This window comes from Apus apus, chromosome 1, assembly GCF_020740795.1.
Source record: "Apus apus isolate bApuApu2 chromosome 1, bApuApu2.pri.cur, whole genome shotgun sequence".
NCBI lineage: Eukaryota > Metazoa > Chordata > Aves > Apodiformes > Apodidae > Apus > Apus apus.
Genome location: NC_067282.1, coordinates 132892246 through 132908665, shown reverse-complemented (window position 1 = coordinate 132908665; position 16420 = coordinate 132892246).

Sequence of the window (16420 nt, the reverse complement as noted above, 5' to 3'; positions counted from 1 at the left end):
GGCCACGTGTTCCAGCCCTCTGTGAAGCTCAGTGGCCACACAAAAGGAGGGAGGGCCAGTGCCTGAGATACAGTGAGGCTGAGTCCTGCCAAGAACCTGTAAAATAATTATTTGCTGGCCTATCAAACCTTGCAGAGTGAAGTACAGCTTGAGAGGGGAAAGCAAGCCCTTTTACCTCAAGCATAAGGAGAAGAGGTGAAGGGAACCTGGTTGGGTTTCCTCCCATGTGGTAGAGAAATAGTGAGTGAGTGTAGACCTGGGCCAGTACAACCATGAAGTGCATCACAGAGTGGTACTAGATGTCCTTAGCTTGTGTCTGGCCACAACTTAGCAGGCAGTTTACTGTGTGGTGGTTCTTCTTTCTCTCAAAATTGTAATAACCACGATGTATTGGGAGGCTTTAGCAGCACTTCAGCACCTACGAGTCAGAGGTATTTTGGTAAAGCAGAAAGTCAAGGCAAAGTACCAGCACTTAGCACAAGAAACATCTACTTCTCTAAGAGTCTGTTACTCTGTGTTTACACTGTGACATGAAAAGGAGGTTCAAGGGCGAGGCTGGGAGCCTACACATCCTCTGAGCATGTTGGGGATGATGAACTCAGCAATAGGTTGTGGTCAAAATACTGTGCTGTGATTAAACAGCACAAAGTTAATGCTGATGGACTAGAAGGTTGTGTTCTTTGGCCCAGGTTAATGCAGGTCTTGAGACTCTATATCACCTCGAGGTTGGCCTGGATCTGCTTCTGAGAGCGTGGTTGTGTCTAGTTGATCAGAATGGTGGCTTAGACCTGAGAAGGAGATTGGGTTGGAATTAACAAGTTTTGTACACTGACAGTGCAAGCACATCCTGAAGTGCTGCTGCGTTAAAAATAATACATCATAATAATTAATCAGTACAGACAACAGTGAGATAACTAAAATAACTGATAACTCATTCTGTTGTTTTCTCTTAGCTTAGGAATCAGCATTCATGACAGCAAGTGCTCGCATTTTTATTTCCTGAGAGCAGTTGACGATGGCAGAGCATCTAAAAGCCACCAGAGACAAAAGCAGGGGGCACCACCTGCAAGCTTTGCAGTGCTCAGCTTTGAATAGACCCTAATTAAGATAAAAGAAATAGTTGCATCATCTTATAATTTGTTGTACAAGTTAATTTAATGTGGTCACTGTATTTTATTTAATCTCTGTTCCTTTTGCTGCCTGGTTGGGAACCAACACAAAGGCTTCAAAACTTTTCTGCTATTAATTGAGTGCTACCAACAACGTTGGCATATATAGAAATAGCATCTTCTGGCAACTGCAGACTTTAATGGTTTGTATTTCAGAAACTCCACAAAACAAACATATCAAATCAAGCATAGAAGTTTTGTGAAAATAAGGCTTACAAAGGGAAAAGTGAATAGCAAATTATCAGGACCTTCCTCTTTCTCCAAACCCTTTTTCCTGCTCTTGTTGTCTGCAAATCATATCCCATGTATGTAAATACCACATCTTTCAAATCGCTCTGTCAAGTTTTCTAAGCTGAGACTTGCTATACAGAGATACAATATGCTACTGCAGACAGGCATTATGGTTTTATCAAGGTGAGATGAAAGGGTCACGTAGCAACTGGGGATTGAGACCTATGATCAGATGTGAGCACATTATAGTGGCTGCAGAAGTTAGCACCTGTCAGCTGGGGTTTTGCAACTATTTGCCTTTATGCCCTTGGCCACTTCTGATCCTGACACAGACAGATAAGGTGTATTAGCTGTCGAGCAGCAAGTTTCCTGGTTTTCTCACCTGTAAGATGAGAACAATAAAAATAACTACATCTCTATAGAATTTTGAAAGCCCTGGGTGGAAAAAATATGCTGTATGTTAAGTAGTCTTAGACTGTTGTGTCAGAACCTACTGAAACGCAACATCCTCTAGAGTGAATAGTTCTTGATGCCACAATAAGATTGTTTTCAAGCATGGGCAAAAATGGTCAAAAAGATCTTGAAGGAAAGATCACAGAGAACTGTAGAGCCACCTCATCTGCACCTGCAGTTTCAGGTCTAGTTTAAGCTTCTGGCTTTAAAACCAGGCTTTGCCTGCAAAAATGGTCTTGCTACCCCCATATCCCCTGCAACGTGCTCCTCCCACCTGCCTTGTGTCAAAACCAGTGCTTGTCTTTCTGCCTTATTATGTGGGTCAGGAAACTTCAGTCTGACCAAAGCCTGATTAGTTCAGCATGGCCATGGGAGAGCTGCTGCCTGCACAAGGGAGGGAAAGGGAACAGTGGCTGGGCAGACGATGTGTGTAGAAATTTCCTATCATCGATGGCTGCACATATCAAATCCCAATCTTGCAGTTAAAAATGACACAGGCTTCCAACAAAGACCTCACTAGTGATGTTGTTGGTGCAAGTGCCCAAAAATCTCTTTTCAAACTCTTTGGAGACTCCTGTGGTATTTGAAAACTTATTGAGGCCGCATTGCCATTTTTGGCCAGATAGACTAACTATTGAATAGGATACTGAAATATTTATAAAATCACTTTACATTTTTCATAGTAAGGGGGAAAAAAAAATCCTTCCTGTGCTCTGCATTATTTAAATAAGATATAGATAAATTCAATAGCACAGGTTAGTGTTTGTTAAATTTTAATAGAAGACAGTATCTGTCCACTCATCCCTGCGTGACTTGGGAATGGAGAAGGTCATACTTTTGTCTGCTGAGGGTATGATTTGAAAAATTACTTTTGGCATGAACAAATTGTCCATTTCATCTTTTAGGATACCATTTGGTGGTTAATATAACTTCAGGGACCAAGGGATTTTCTCTGTGGAAAGCCAGACTTTGTCCATCCTGCTATAGAAAAGCAGAACTTCTCATTTCCCTTACTTCTCTATTTTCTTCTGAAACATTTTTTGAGTAATAGTTGCTGCCACCTCTGTGATGGTGGACTCTAATGACATAAGCTTATAAAAAACTATTCTTTTTAGAAAGAGGCAGATCTGAGTGCACAGTTCCTAGAGTCCAGCTAGTTTTTAAAAAACAACCAACCTTATCACATCCTATCCACAATATTTCTACAACTGACCACAGACCTTTGAGGTTTTATAACAAATAGATTAAGAGTTCAGGCAGGTCCTCTGGGTCAGTATAACCATTGCCCATCCATTTTCACCATATGTGTTACAGTGCATATTAAATGCTCAGTGCTTGGTTTTTCCCAGAAGACTTTCAGTATTTAAGCAAAGATGAAACTTTCATATTAAGAAGTTAAATAATCTTCTTCAATGATCAAAGGTTTCCTTTCCAATGTCCTTTGAATATAGTAACATTTGTTTCCCAATAGACATGGTTCATGTAGATTAAAATATACATTTAAAAACCCATTATTTAGAACAGTTCTAATGCTAAAACATTAAAAATGCTGTGTTGCACCAATATGCTAGAGTGTTAGCAGACTAATAGGACTTTAACTCGAAGTTTTGAAAAGTATAATATTCATCTACATATATAGAACCAGTGATTTAACAATGTGATAATGAGTAATGGTTTAAAGTGGAAGGAGGTAGATTTAGGTTAAACGTTAGGAAGAAATTCTTTGCTGTGAAGGTGGTGAGACACTGGAACAGGTTGCCCGGAGAAGCTGTGGATGCCCCATTCCTGGAAGCGTTCAAGGCCAGGTTGGATGTGGCTTTGTGTTGGAAATAGATGATATTTAAGGTCCCTTCCAACTCAAACCATCCTATGATTCTAAGATTGATATGTGCAGCATCATAAATAAGGAGCAGAATTAAACCAGGGGGCATGATAAATTAGTATCAGCGAGGCAGAAAGAGAGTAGATATGACTTCTCTAGACCTGGGTATTTCTGACACTCCTTTGGACTACTGTCTTGCATGCCTTCTGTTGCAACTATGCTAAACCTAATCTGTTTACCTTGGGAAACCTTTGGAAAACTACCACAAAGTACAGGCTGGCCATTTTGTGCAAAGGAGGACAAGAAGAGAGCAAGCAAGCAAGCAAGCCTTCAGGATGAGCTGAAGTTAATGAGGATGAAGGACTATTGAGTCCTTTAGGAAACAGAAAACAAACTTGCCTTGCCATGGAAAATAAATGAAAGGGGCAGGAGAGGGGAATAAAAGGCAAATGAGATATGCTCAGGTGAGTTTAATTTAAAATATGTTAGTTAATATTATTTAGAGCAGCCCTTAAATATTTTTGTTTGTTTTCTGTCTCAACAACTATCTTTTTTGGAATGTTTGGTTTTTTTCTTATTGCAACAATTGTATCTCATTTTTAAAAGAAAGGAAAGCTTCAAACTAAAAAAGGTTCTGACAAATGTGTTTTGTTTCTTCATGGATAAAATACCTGCAAGTAAAAGTCATACCAGTTTCAGGTATTTCCACATGAACAGCCAAATGGTTGCTAAAAAAGACTTCTCTTTTGGAATGTTTAGGTTTGCTTAAATAATTGGAATCCTTGCTTCTCAGGAATTTTCTCTGTTTGATAAAGAAGACACCAGACTCATTAAAGCATTGGAATTTTGGCAAGTAGTTGACAATTCCTGCTTTACATTATCAGACAATCAGTTCAGGCACCTTCTCAAGAACCTTAATCTTTGTGAGGGCTTCATGGTAGACTGGAAAACGTTCCTGAAAAACATAAACCACCTCACTGAGGTCAGAAGAGTTACCAAGCTGTAATACGCTTCTTTAAAATATAGGATCTGATGTGTAAGAAGTGATTTACTGACTAACTAAATAAGCATGCACAATTCAAATATCTTTTTGTTGCTCTCAGTTGAACTTCAGTGAACTCCAGTTGCCCCCTCCATGAAAGTGTTCAAGGCCAGGTTGGGTGAGGCTTGGAGCAACCTGGTCTCGTGGAAGGTGTCCCTGCCTATGGCAGCAGGGCTGGAACTAGATAATCTTTAAGGTGCCTTCTAACCCAAACAATTCTATGATTCTGTAATACTGTGAAGCCCTTGTTTCCTTCCAAACCACTCTCATAAGTTAAGTCTTGCATTCATGTAAATGTAGGTATCAACATGTAGCAAGCTGAAAGCACGACCATACACCCTGATTTCCCCGGTGGGGTGACGTAGGATGTGGGATATCTTAATATGTCCAGTGATCCCTGATCTGTGCAGATGGACTGGCAGGGGCTGGACATAAAAGAGAGTGAAGTGGGAAGCCCACCAGGTTCTTGCTGCCAAATGGTAATAGCAGTGTAGAGGTAGCAGGAAGGTCAAACACAGAAATTAGTCAAGAACAGAGAAAATCCTGATTATAGTGATGGACAGAGTCTTCTGATGCTCTGAATATTGTGTTGCAACAAGTCAAATAAAAATGGAAATGCTGTTCCTCTGTGGTAGAGGTTTGTGTCCACAGAGCCTCACTTGGAGTTGTTCACTTGGTGCAAACTTCTGGAATAGATCCTTCAGTTCATAATCACATTCTTTTCTCAATGCAGCAATCCTTATTGTGTCTATAAATAACAGGAATATTATCAAAAGGTGTAAGTAAAATAAGTCTATGTCCTATTTTAATTTGACAGTGCTTCCCTTTCCTTTGGCTTCTCCCTTGTTATTCTGCTTTACCTACTGGGAACAGGAATAAGTAGATCTGAGCGTGCAGGAGTCTAAATGACATTACCTTATAGCTTATTTCTTAACTTGGCTAAGGATATGAAAGCTGGTTACTAGCTGGATAAAAGCAGTTCTTCAAGAAAAAAGAAAAAAAATAAAATTAAAAAAGTAAGCATTAACTTGCATCTTATGTTCTAAGAAGTAACTATGTTTCATTTTCAAAAGTATATGCTCAAAGCACAAATAAAATGAGAAAAATAATAATCATCACCCAATGGAAAACCATATAAAAAGCCTACCACTTTATTGCCATGGCTATAATAGAATGTTGTGCTAAACAAATCCGCACAGAGCTATATGGTGATTAAATCTTTGTCATAAAGCAGCAACTAGAAAAACTGTGAGATCTCTCTCAGCCTCTTCATGTCCCGAGTCAAAGTCAGTCAGGCTACAAATAATTGCAAGGCTTGAGTAATTTGTGAGAGGAGGAAAAGGAGGAACCACAGGTTTTGAATGAAGGGGAACCCATCAACAACTCCAACTGCTTGTAATGTGTTAGAGGCTTTTGTAGCAGGTTAGAGATTTTATCTGTGTGTGTCAGTTACCAAGAGGCAGAGCTTTGCCAAAGTGCTTATTATAAGTGCTGCTTTATTCAAAATTGTATAGGGTTGTTTAAATGTATTTTATTCTCTGTAAATTTAACATTAATATTTATAGCAGCAGAACTGTTACTTTGTCCTTTGTGGCAGGACTACATTTAATTATAGTTATTTAAAAATAATTGGGGATTTAAAAATATTTATATTTGCAGCTTATTAAAATTAAAATGCAATCTTAACAGATATAATAGAACACGTAGTTCTCAAGTGTAACACAGTGGAATACTTTGTATAGTTTAGAAAATGCTGCATTTCCTCCTTTCCTGCTTTTATGCTATAAATCCAGTTTCAACTGAGTCATCCCAGCACAAAGACCAACTGTATGAAATATATCTGGATAATTATTTTAAGAGTGCATTTGCGTAGAGTAATATTGACCCACCAGCAAGCTTCTTGTTAACTTTTGAATAAGTAGCTGCTTTTCTTTGGAAAGTTTTTTGCTGTAATGTCTTCTCATCCTCAAAGCAGATGCTAAGCCTCCTTAACAACTTGACAAGCTGCACAATTCCTGGGATCAAACTCTGCAAGAGTGTAGGTTTTAACATGAATTCTTTAGCAGTTAGTCCTTCAAGACCCCAAATACTTTCCACCTCAGCTTACCAAAATAGTAAGCTACCACCACATCTTTCAGGAGGCACTCAGTCTGTGACAGGACTGGAGCCTGCAGTGCTTTTTTCAATATTGAACGTTCACCTTGAACAGTTTTCTGTGCTGTGTTAGGGGTACAAGGGATAAATCCATCATTAAAATCCCAAATTAATCCCCAAGGGAACATTTTTGAAAAGACAAAACAAATATGAACCAGGTTCACAGTGCTGGTTCAGCTTCCAGATGCTCTCAAATCTCATGTTTTCATTTTGGGTTCAACCCAACATTTCCCACACCTTTACAATTTCATCCTACCCTGGGCTAACATCTATTCCTGGGCTCCTGTGCAGGTTCTGAGAGAAAGCTGGTTGTTAAATTACTCACTTCATCCAAACATGCCACGATTTTGGCCTGTAAAGTACATATCCAAATTAATGAGGTATGCAACTCATTCAGGCACGTTAGGAAAACTGATCATTACGCTATACAATTTGATCACTGAAGTATATTAAAAAGTAACAAGTAAAGTATGCAGCTTGATCATTAAAGTATGGAAAATTTACTGAACCTAGTAAAGTATGAGCCTGGGATGACTTTTGTCTCAAATGGCACCTCATAAATAAAACCCACAAGCACAAAGGCAAACATTCACAAACCCAAAAGCCATACAGGTTTTCAATTTTATTTTTTTCCTAGAAAACAGCTGAATAAGGCGAGATGAAAAAAAAATTCTTTTGGAAATTATTTCTAGACCTTTTATGCATCACTTGGATCTTTTGATGGCTTTGACATATGTTGATGAGCTTTACATTCTGAGGAGCTCTCTAGAATACACATCACAGCACCTGTGCATGAGCGAGATGCCCACAGAAATACAGCTCTGTAGGGCTGTACTGTACAAAAATAGAAATAAAGACATGTAAAGCATTTTAAGCAATATGATTGCAGCTTAATATTCAGATAAGAAAGCACTGAGCTTGGATGTTGCTAACCAACAGCAGAAGAGCTGAGAAAGGAGACAGAAGGGACATTGTCTTAGGTGGGATGCTATTAAACACCTGGTGGACAGTCTGTAGAAGTCAAGACCTGGAGCTGGGAATATGCATCACAAACTGTTACTGGAGCTCTTCTGCATTGAAGTAAATGGCTAATGCAGTCTAGCCTAATGAAAGCTGCACTTGGGAATCAGAGTCCCCCAAAAGCTAATGTACTCAAATGTCCTTCCCCACTGTGAGCTATTTCAGATGTGAAAAAGGTGAAAAAAGAAAGACTGTTAAAAGCAATAGTTCAGGGCATGCTACTCGTGTCTAGAACAGCAAGGTGTTCACACAGGATCTGCACAGTTGCCTTTAGGGGGAGATACATGAGGAACGGAAGGATAATGCTCAGGGCCAGACATTTTGTTGTTCAGCCTTCCCAGCTGAGACTGCTGAGTGATTTGCTGCCAGCTTAGTAAACCTTCAGCTGTCAAGTCCAGCAGTAAGGTGAAGGAGAGCAGGCCAGGTTGAGGAGATGACAGAGAGAAGGGACAGATGACCGTTTGTGCCCACTCAAGGGCAGGGACTGAGCTAACTAAGGGTTTGCTGACATATGTCCCTCAGCTGACAAAAGGAATTACTGGAATAAGTAGAAATATATTCACAGAATCATAGAACAGAATATATTAAAAAAAAAAAAAATTTGATCTAAAATGATGAAATTTGGAAATCAGATTGACTTCCAGGACTTCACTTACTTCAGACACTTCTTTCAGATGTGGGGAGCTGAAGTTCATTTTGCTACCAAGAGTACCCGTGAAATTGCACCAGGAGTATGTAAGGACCTGCTCTACAGAAGCAGTGCTTTTCCCAGTACTTGGAGGCAGGAGTTTTACATGTTTGTCCATTACTCACCATTCTCCTCTGTTGAACCTCTGAGCCCTCCTGTTCTGGGCCTCTGATTTGATCAGACAACTGTCATCAGTCGCGACCCACTGCAGCCAGCAGCAGAGATTAGCAGACCTGCTGATCATGTCCCTATCCTGAGCCAGCAGCACTACAAATTTTATCTGTCCTCATGTAGGACAGCTGTGCTCCAGGGAAATACCCCTTCTGGAATACCTGCATGTTTGTGACTGTTTTCCAGTATTACATCTGCTTCAGGCTGAGGAATGTTAAAGCTTTCCTTATGCCATCATCCAACTCCATGTTTCTCTTTATCCATGTTAAAACTGACTTGAAAATTCCCTTGTCTTGCTCTTGCTGTCCTATGCAGTGTCCTCCCCATGACTACAATGTGCCATCCCTCATTGTCTGTTTTGGAGTCTTTCCCTATAGACAATGCCTAGTCAAAACTGTGCCTCTCTTTCCTTCTCTTTTCAGAGCAAGGAAGAAAAGGATCTAATGGAATTTTTAAATGGCAAAACGTTCCTAGGGAAAGAAGCCTTTCTTTTGCTGTATATTTACTGAGAGGAGAAACAGGAGAAAGTAGGGATTATGGAAAGTAGGGAACCTAGTAGTAGGCCATTAGATGCACTGCTGATGGGGTGACAGAAGCAGGGAAACCTCTCTGTGGCTTTCTGCCTCTCTACCCATTTATACCTAGGCTCAATATTTCATACTTATTTAACACAATAGTTATTTTAAACTACATTTAAAGGACCATGGCTTTTTTTTTTCTAGGTGAGGCAGAGATTGGCTTGTAGGCCATCTTTGACTCATTGTGTCAAATCATTTTGTCAAACAATTGTATGCCATTACATATTCCAAACACTACCAAGAGTCTTTTATCCTGCAAATGCAACCTCAAAACTTGAATCTGTCTGTTGCAAAGAGTTGGTCAAAAGGAAAATGGTGCATTGCAGAATGACCCTCAATGGAGTTTTTATCTTTTATTTATAATCAGGTTTATTATTGCAAACTCCTGTTGCACACCAGCTATCAAATCCTCAGCGGGAGTAAATCAGCACTCAGGTTAATGGAGCTAGACTGATCACTGCCAGATGAGGATGCAGCTCTGCTTGTAACCCAGGGATAAAATGCAAGCTTCTCTATAGTGCTGAGAGCTTGAACTGGCTGGCTGGTGAATTCCTGGTTATCTGAACGTGAGAATAAAATGCTTTTCCATGCTCAGGCAACCAACTCTGCTGCTTCCACACATCTTTAGGGAAGAGCATTTAAGGAAAACAACTTGAAGATACGTGTTGTTAGGGTAAAGGAGGGCCCATGGGCTAAGCACAGAAGCCTCTCAAACTGTGTATAGTGTCAAAAGGGTGGTTACTTCTGGCAAAGGTCATTCTCATGTACAAAGAGGAAAAAGCATCCTTTTTCAGAGGGGAGATAGAAAAGCCTTCTTGTGTAAGCAGTTTTGCAAGACCTTTGCTTTCTGAGCCTTCTCAGAAAGGGAGAGAGATCAGACTTGTGACAGTGCAGGGAACAGGACCAGAGAAACTGTCATTTATATTGGTTTACTGATTTACTTTCTAATTAATAATTCCTCTTAATAGAAAAATCTTCCAGAAACACGAAGAAGCTGCAAGAACGGAGCTTCACTGAGCAGGTGTGGGTGGCAGAGCCTTCTTTTATTACTAATCAGCAGAGTTATGCCATTTATAGAAAAGGACATGAGGCTGTGCAGGGAGCTCTCTAAAGAAGAAAAATACAGCCCTGCTTTGAACAGCAAGCAAGCTGCATAGGGTAGTCCATAAGAGACAGCTCCTAATAATGCCCCTCTTCTCTTGTTGAAAGCAGGAGGTGAAAGTGGATTTTCGTGGTCCTCCCAAGGAGCTTTCAAATTCTTTTGGGAAGGGTAAGAAAGCCTGTGAAGAGCTGAGCAGGACAGTCATGTAATCTGGACTTCACAGCCTACAGCAGCAGCTGGTGTTTGCCCAGGGTATGGGGCAGGAGCTGCTCAGAGACCACGCAGGAGTCTGAGAAGATGCAGAGCAGGCTGCAGAGTCCTGGCCCCTGAATTCCTAAGTGATATGTGTACAGAGCTTGATGGGATGAGTGGAGCACATGGCAGCAAATCTCAGGAAATCACTGAAAGATAAGTAAACTCTTTTTGATCCAACAAAAACTTACTGTAAGCAATCTGTTAGCACTGCTAGGACACAGACTGCACAGCTTTGGGAGAGGTTCACTCCTGTTGCCCCTTTTGAAGCTTAAGGTGAGATACAGCAAAGCTAGGAAGTGTACCCACAGTGTCTATGAGTTTAGTTCAAAATGGAGGAATAGCACTTGAATGTTCAGATGCCCAGGCCAGATTCTGAGATTTTAGACTCCAGCTCCATTATTTCAGCTGAAGATTATTTTAGCAGGGAATGACAGAGTAATAGCTACACACAGAATGTACTAACTGCATATGGCAGACAAATGCAATGCAGTAACTGAATAAAAAGCTTTCCTAGTTTTCAATCTGTAGTTTGCAAGAAGAGCAAGTGATTTCTTTTTTTTATTATTTTTATTTTTAATTGGCTCTCTAACCATGTTAAGATCAAAGTGAATTACATCTTCTGAAACAAACAAAAAGCTCTTGAAATTAAGTATATTGGGACAACTTACACTTACATAATACATTTCTTTAAAAGGCTGCAGGGCAGTAATACTTCCCCAAGACTCTGGATTCATTAGAATAATGAAAAACAGCAGGGCAGTGTTTTTTTTAGTTGCAGTAATGTCAGGCAGGCAGAAGGTGTGGCCTGTGCTGGACCATGCCCAGAAATCTTCATTTCCTGACTAGGGCACGAACTGGCTTCCACGTCTGCATGCATGGTTCCACTTCTTGTATTTCTTCTTTTAATAACAAGGCAGCCGTAATGTCTGTCCCACATGTATGTTTTACGTAAGGCATGGTTAATATTGAAAAGTGTTATTTGCATCTGGAGATAGTGGAGTCTTTTCTGATGAAGAGGCAGGTTTCTTGCAGTTCTGTAAGAAACATGTTTTCTTTTCCATCCGGTTATAATGATCATGTGAGTCGTGACAAGGAAAGAGGAGAGCAGGACCAAAAGCCATCTGTTTCTTCTTTGGTATTTCCTATTGCATAGAGCAAGAAGGTGGCAAAGCTTATATGCTTAAACATGGGGGTATAAAATATGATAGTAACATTTAACATCCTGCAAATAAATGCCTTTGAACCAAAACCAGATTTTTTTTCTTTTCTCTTTTCTTCTCTTTTCTTTTCTTTTCTTTTCTTTTCTTTTCTTTTCTTTTCTTTTCTTTTCTTTTCTTTTCTTTTCTTTTCTTTTCTTTTCTTTTTTTTAAACTAGGATCTCTTTACTACAACTATAATGAAACTGGCTGCCAGTTGTGTTTGTGAAAACTTTGCTTTCAAGGTACTTTACATATTCAGTTTAGACAATAGAGTGGGTGGAAAGTTAGCTTCCATTCATGAAAATTAGTCATTTCTTCTTCAAAATTCTGATACTTCTATTATTATTATTATTATCATTACATTATAATCATTGTGCCATTCACGAGACTAAGTAAAACTTTTAATTTAAAAAACTGAAGTTTACTGCTAATTCTGAAGGTAGGATGTAAATGTTGACTAAATTTCCTAGATAAGTAACTTTATGAAATGTAGCCTTTTGTATGCACAGTTAGACTTTTTGTATTCTCAGTTATGCCCATGCCAAAGCCTAGAAGTGCTTTACTCTGCAGTATATTCCAACCAACTGTTTGTTGCCCTTTTGATTTCTGCTTGCCATGTGATCTTCTACTGTATTTACCCACAGTGTGGGTTTCCACCCTGCAGAATGCATAGTGGGGCTTTTGTCAGCACTAAGTGGAAGATTTTAAGTCCTGCACCGGTGTTAGACTTGAAAGCAACACAGAGGGAAAAAGAGGCTGTTCATATCTTGTACTAGCATTGACACACTCGTACCAAAGCCTTTCTCTGCTTCCCCCTCACACATTCTGTACCTTTGCAGCCTTCAGCTGCATCATTTAGCTGCAGTATCCTGTCTGTGGATGACCAGATTAAAAGTACCTCTGTAAACATACCTGGAACTTAGAAAGGAAAGGGAAATAATTGCCCTCTCTTTCATCTCAGGACTGAAGTGCCTTTTCAATCAAAGAGATTTCCACTGCTTGCTAAAGACTATTCAGATGAGAAGAATACATTTAGGATATTTGGGCTAGTTAGTGCTCACTTCCTTTTTTTTTCTGTATTAACAAAATAGCCCTCTTTGTAAGATCACCAATGTTTTTTAGACCTTTGTAAAAGTTTAGGTCAGTCTTGGAATCCTGTGCTTTTGTTGGCCTGTCATCAGCTGGATCACATTTATAGAGAGTCTATTTTTTTCCCTTAACTACTTGCATAGCTCCTTTTGTCTTTTGTGGTGCAAGCCAGAATTCCTGGAAGCAGGTTTTAGTGCCTCTGGGATCTTGAAGACCACCTTTTCCACGGACATTTCTCTTTGACTGGCTGAATGCCACCCTGCAATTTATAATTTATACAGTGGATCCATTACTGATTCTCTGTGTATGTTTTCTTTGTCTAGGCTATGGAGGGGCAAGAAGTCATTCTGCCTAAGTCTTCTTGGGAGCTCTCAGAGGAATCCTCTCACTAATACAAGAAGTGCTGGCTTTAACACAGTTGTACAAGAGCTTACAGATTTTTATTCTTCAAGAGATAATACAGTATCATAAGAGGAGATCTGAGATATATGTAACTGATATTTTGAGCATCTGACTAAAGAGTAAGTGAGAAAACCATATTATTTTGTCTTGTTAATTTAAGTGCACAACTGGGTAAATTGGCTTTGGCTAGAGATGTGTTTGCATATAGCTGTGTATAGGCAAGCAGTTGAAAAATATGTATGAAATGAAAATGTTTTAAGACATTAATTCCATGAACATTTATTGCTACATTGCTGGAAGGTTATTTTTTTTCCTTATCTCTGGGTATGGTGATGAACTATAATAATCGCAGGCTATCTAGAGCAAAGTCATGGAGATGCTATTGCTAATAGCAAAGGTGTGAATTTAAAGCACAGTAGTTCTCTTTCACTAGCTCTTTGTCTGTATATTTGCTATTTTTAACTTTCCTTTTTTCAGTTTTAAGTTAAACCACTTCCAGTTGATGGGGAAAAAAAGAACCTTCTCAGCATGGAATAAAAAGTATTTCCATGGGGAGCTAATGCAAATTTCTTTTTCTCAGCAGTTATTTTGTCCTGCCCTCCTTGGACAAAGAAAGGGGCAACTCTTTGACACTTGCTGGCCACAGCTCACCTACTTTTATGTGTTAAAGATTGCCCCAGATTAACAACACCAGAGTTTGCGTAACCTTGAATTTAGCTTGAGGGACTGAAGTCATGGCATGAATCTGGCAGTACGAACCATTTGATTAACCCAGTGCTAATCTCAGGGGAACCCACGAGTCCAGGCTTTCATAAGTTTCTGCTTCTGCTGAACTCAAAATAAAAAGAGGCATTTTTTAATATTGGCTAATGCTAGTTCAATGTGATTTCTCCTAGTCCAAATAATAGGTGAATAATAAAACAGGGGGAACTTTGACTAAAATGACTCCAGATCTTCCTTAACACACTTTAACCTTGATGCTCATGGTTGCATCAATGCCATTTGGCAGCAAGCTGAAAGACATGGAGCCTCCTAATTTGGATGCATGTTTGCACTAAGGAAAATCATTTTGGTACATTAGTCATTCAGGCAGATCCCCTGATTCCTTTGCCCTGTACTTCCCACCAACATTTTTTACTAGAAATTGCAGACAGGAGTGGGGCCTGCTTGTAATTATAGCAAAGATACTGCACAGTCTGCCATGTTATCAGGTGCTGCTATTCATGTATAAAGTTCCAGATGAAAGCACAAAATAAAAATAAATCAAAATACGTTCCACTTTTTCCCTTGAAAATATCAGGGGGGGAAAAATGGCCTGTGTGCTCCTAGTGCAAAAATTCTGGTGAGGTACCAAGTGCAAGTGCCAGCAACATCAGTAGAAAGCAAAGGTGAAAACGTGGTAATACTTTCCTCATCTCTCTGAGCCGCTGAGCAGAAGCATCAGGGTGAGCTCACAGCTGAGCCCTGGCTGAGGCAGGAGAACACACACACCCTCCTGAGATGTGAAAAATCTCTTGGGTTTGGGTTTTGGTTTTCTTTTCTTTTTATTTTTTTGGAAGCAGTATGACAAGCATCTCCAGATGAAGAGTTCTCCAGACTAGACCCTGTCTACTTTACACTCACAAAGAAGCGAAGAGATACAGGAGCTAGTTTGATACTTAAAAGAACATCAACAAGTGGGAAAAAAAAAAAGAAAAAAAAAAATCTTGATAGAAACTGTCATCCATAACAGAAATGAGAAGCAGGCCTGAGGACCCTCATTTATATAAGAAGTGGCAGCCTCTGTGAGAGCGAGATTCAGGCCCTGTATCTCCAGAGATATTTTGATTTTGACAGGCCTCTCAAAGCTGTGCCTATGTATATCTATATGAAGATGCCCCAGGAGAGCCTTCCAATCTGGGTATGGGGTTTGCCACTGCTAATCCAAACCCTTCCTGTTCAGGCTGTTGTCACTGCTCAGAGTTGTTACAGAAGTGTTACTAATAGTCATAGTCTGGATGACTTCACAGAAAATGTCTTCTTTTATTCTTTTCTGGATGATGGCCACTTACTGTTTGCTATTAGCAAAGCTCAGCTGGAATCTGTATTGAGTAGTGGATGAAGAATTTCTTCCTGAAGTCTGGCTTCTGGGTCTTCTGAATTCCTGATTCTGTGACCTTTTCATAAAAGACTAAGGATGATAAACACACTGCAAGCAAGGTGTTGATTAATATCTTGCCAACTGACATCCCCCTTTATGTCACAGACACTTTTCTCCTCTCTGCTTGAATTCCCTTGACTTGCTTGAACTATCTGCAGTTCCCCGAATGGCTAAACTTTATTGGGTGTTGAAATGGTTTCAAACTATAGTCAACCCAGCTCATCAGGGTATTGTTCTATTTAATTGAAGTTTGTAATTGTAACTTGTTGTAAATTGTTGTAACTTTGAGATCCTCCTATGAAGTGTGAAGTACAATCACAAGCACAAAATAGAATGGTTTATAATTCATAATGTGGTAGCAGCCAGGCCAGTGGGGGAAAGCTGAAAGGAAATTCAAAATGTATCCTTTGCCCTTTGAAGTTTGACTGCATCTTGGCACATGCATCAAAGAGGTGACTAGTTTCCTTTAGGGTTTAAGTCTCTGCTGAAAAAAAAAAGGATAAAATCAAAAGCAATCTGAGGTTTCCAATTAGATTTGTATTAAAAATCAATAATGAAGACCCTGAAAGGGCATACTGATGACTCTTGAAACACTTGCAAAAGGAGTGTAGCTCATTTAAGGGCAGGCTGTGATAATCCTTGCTTTGATTAGTAGCTTATATCATGAGTAGTCCCATTTAATTCAGTGCAGCTACTTCCTGAATAAAGTGCGGTTCAGTGGGAAATCAGCCCAGCCTCATCCTTACCATTCCGTACATAAGGGTGGGCTACCTGCCCTGTGTTTGGCCAAGAAGCCAACATGGACCTCCATGGACAGCAGAAGCAAGGGTATCAGCAGCAGCACCCTCATCTTCTGTAGGCCAGCTGCACTGAGAAGGTTCCTGGCCATACATTGTAACTGTATG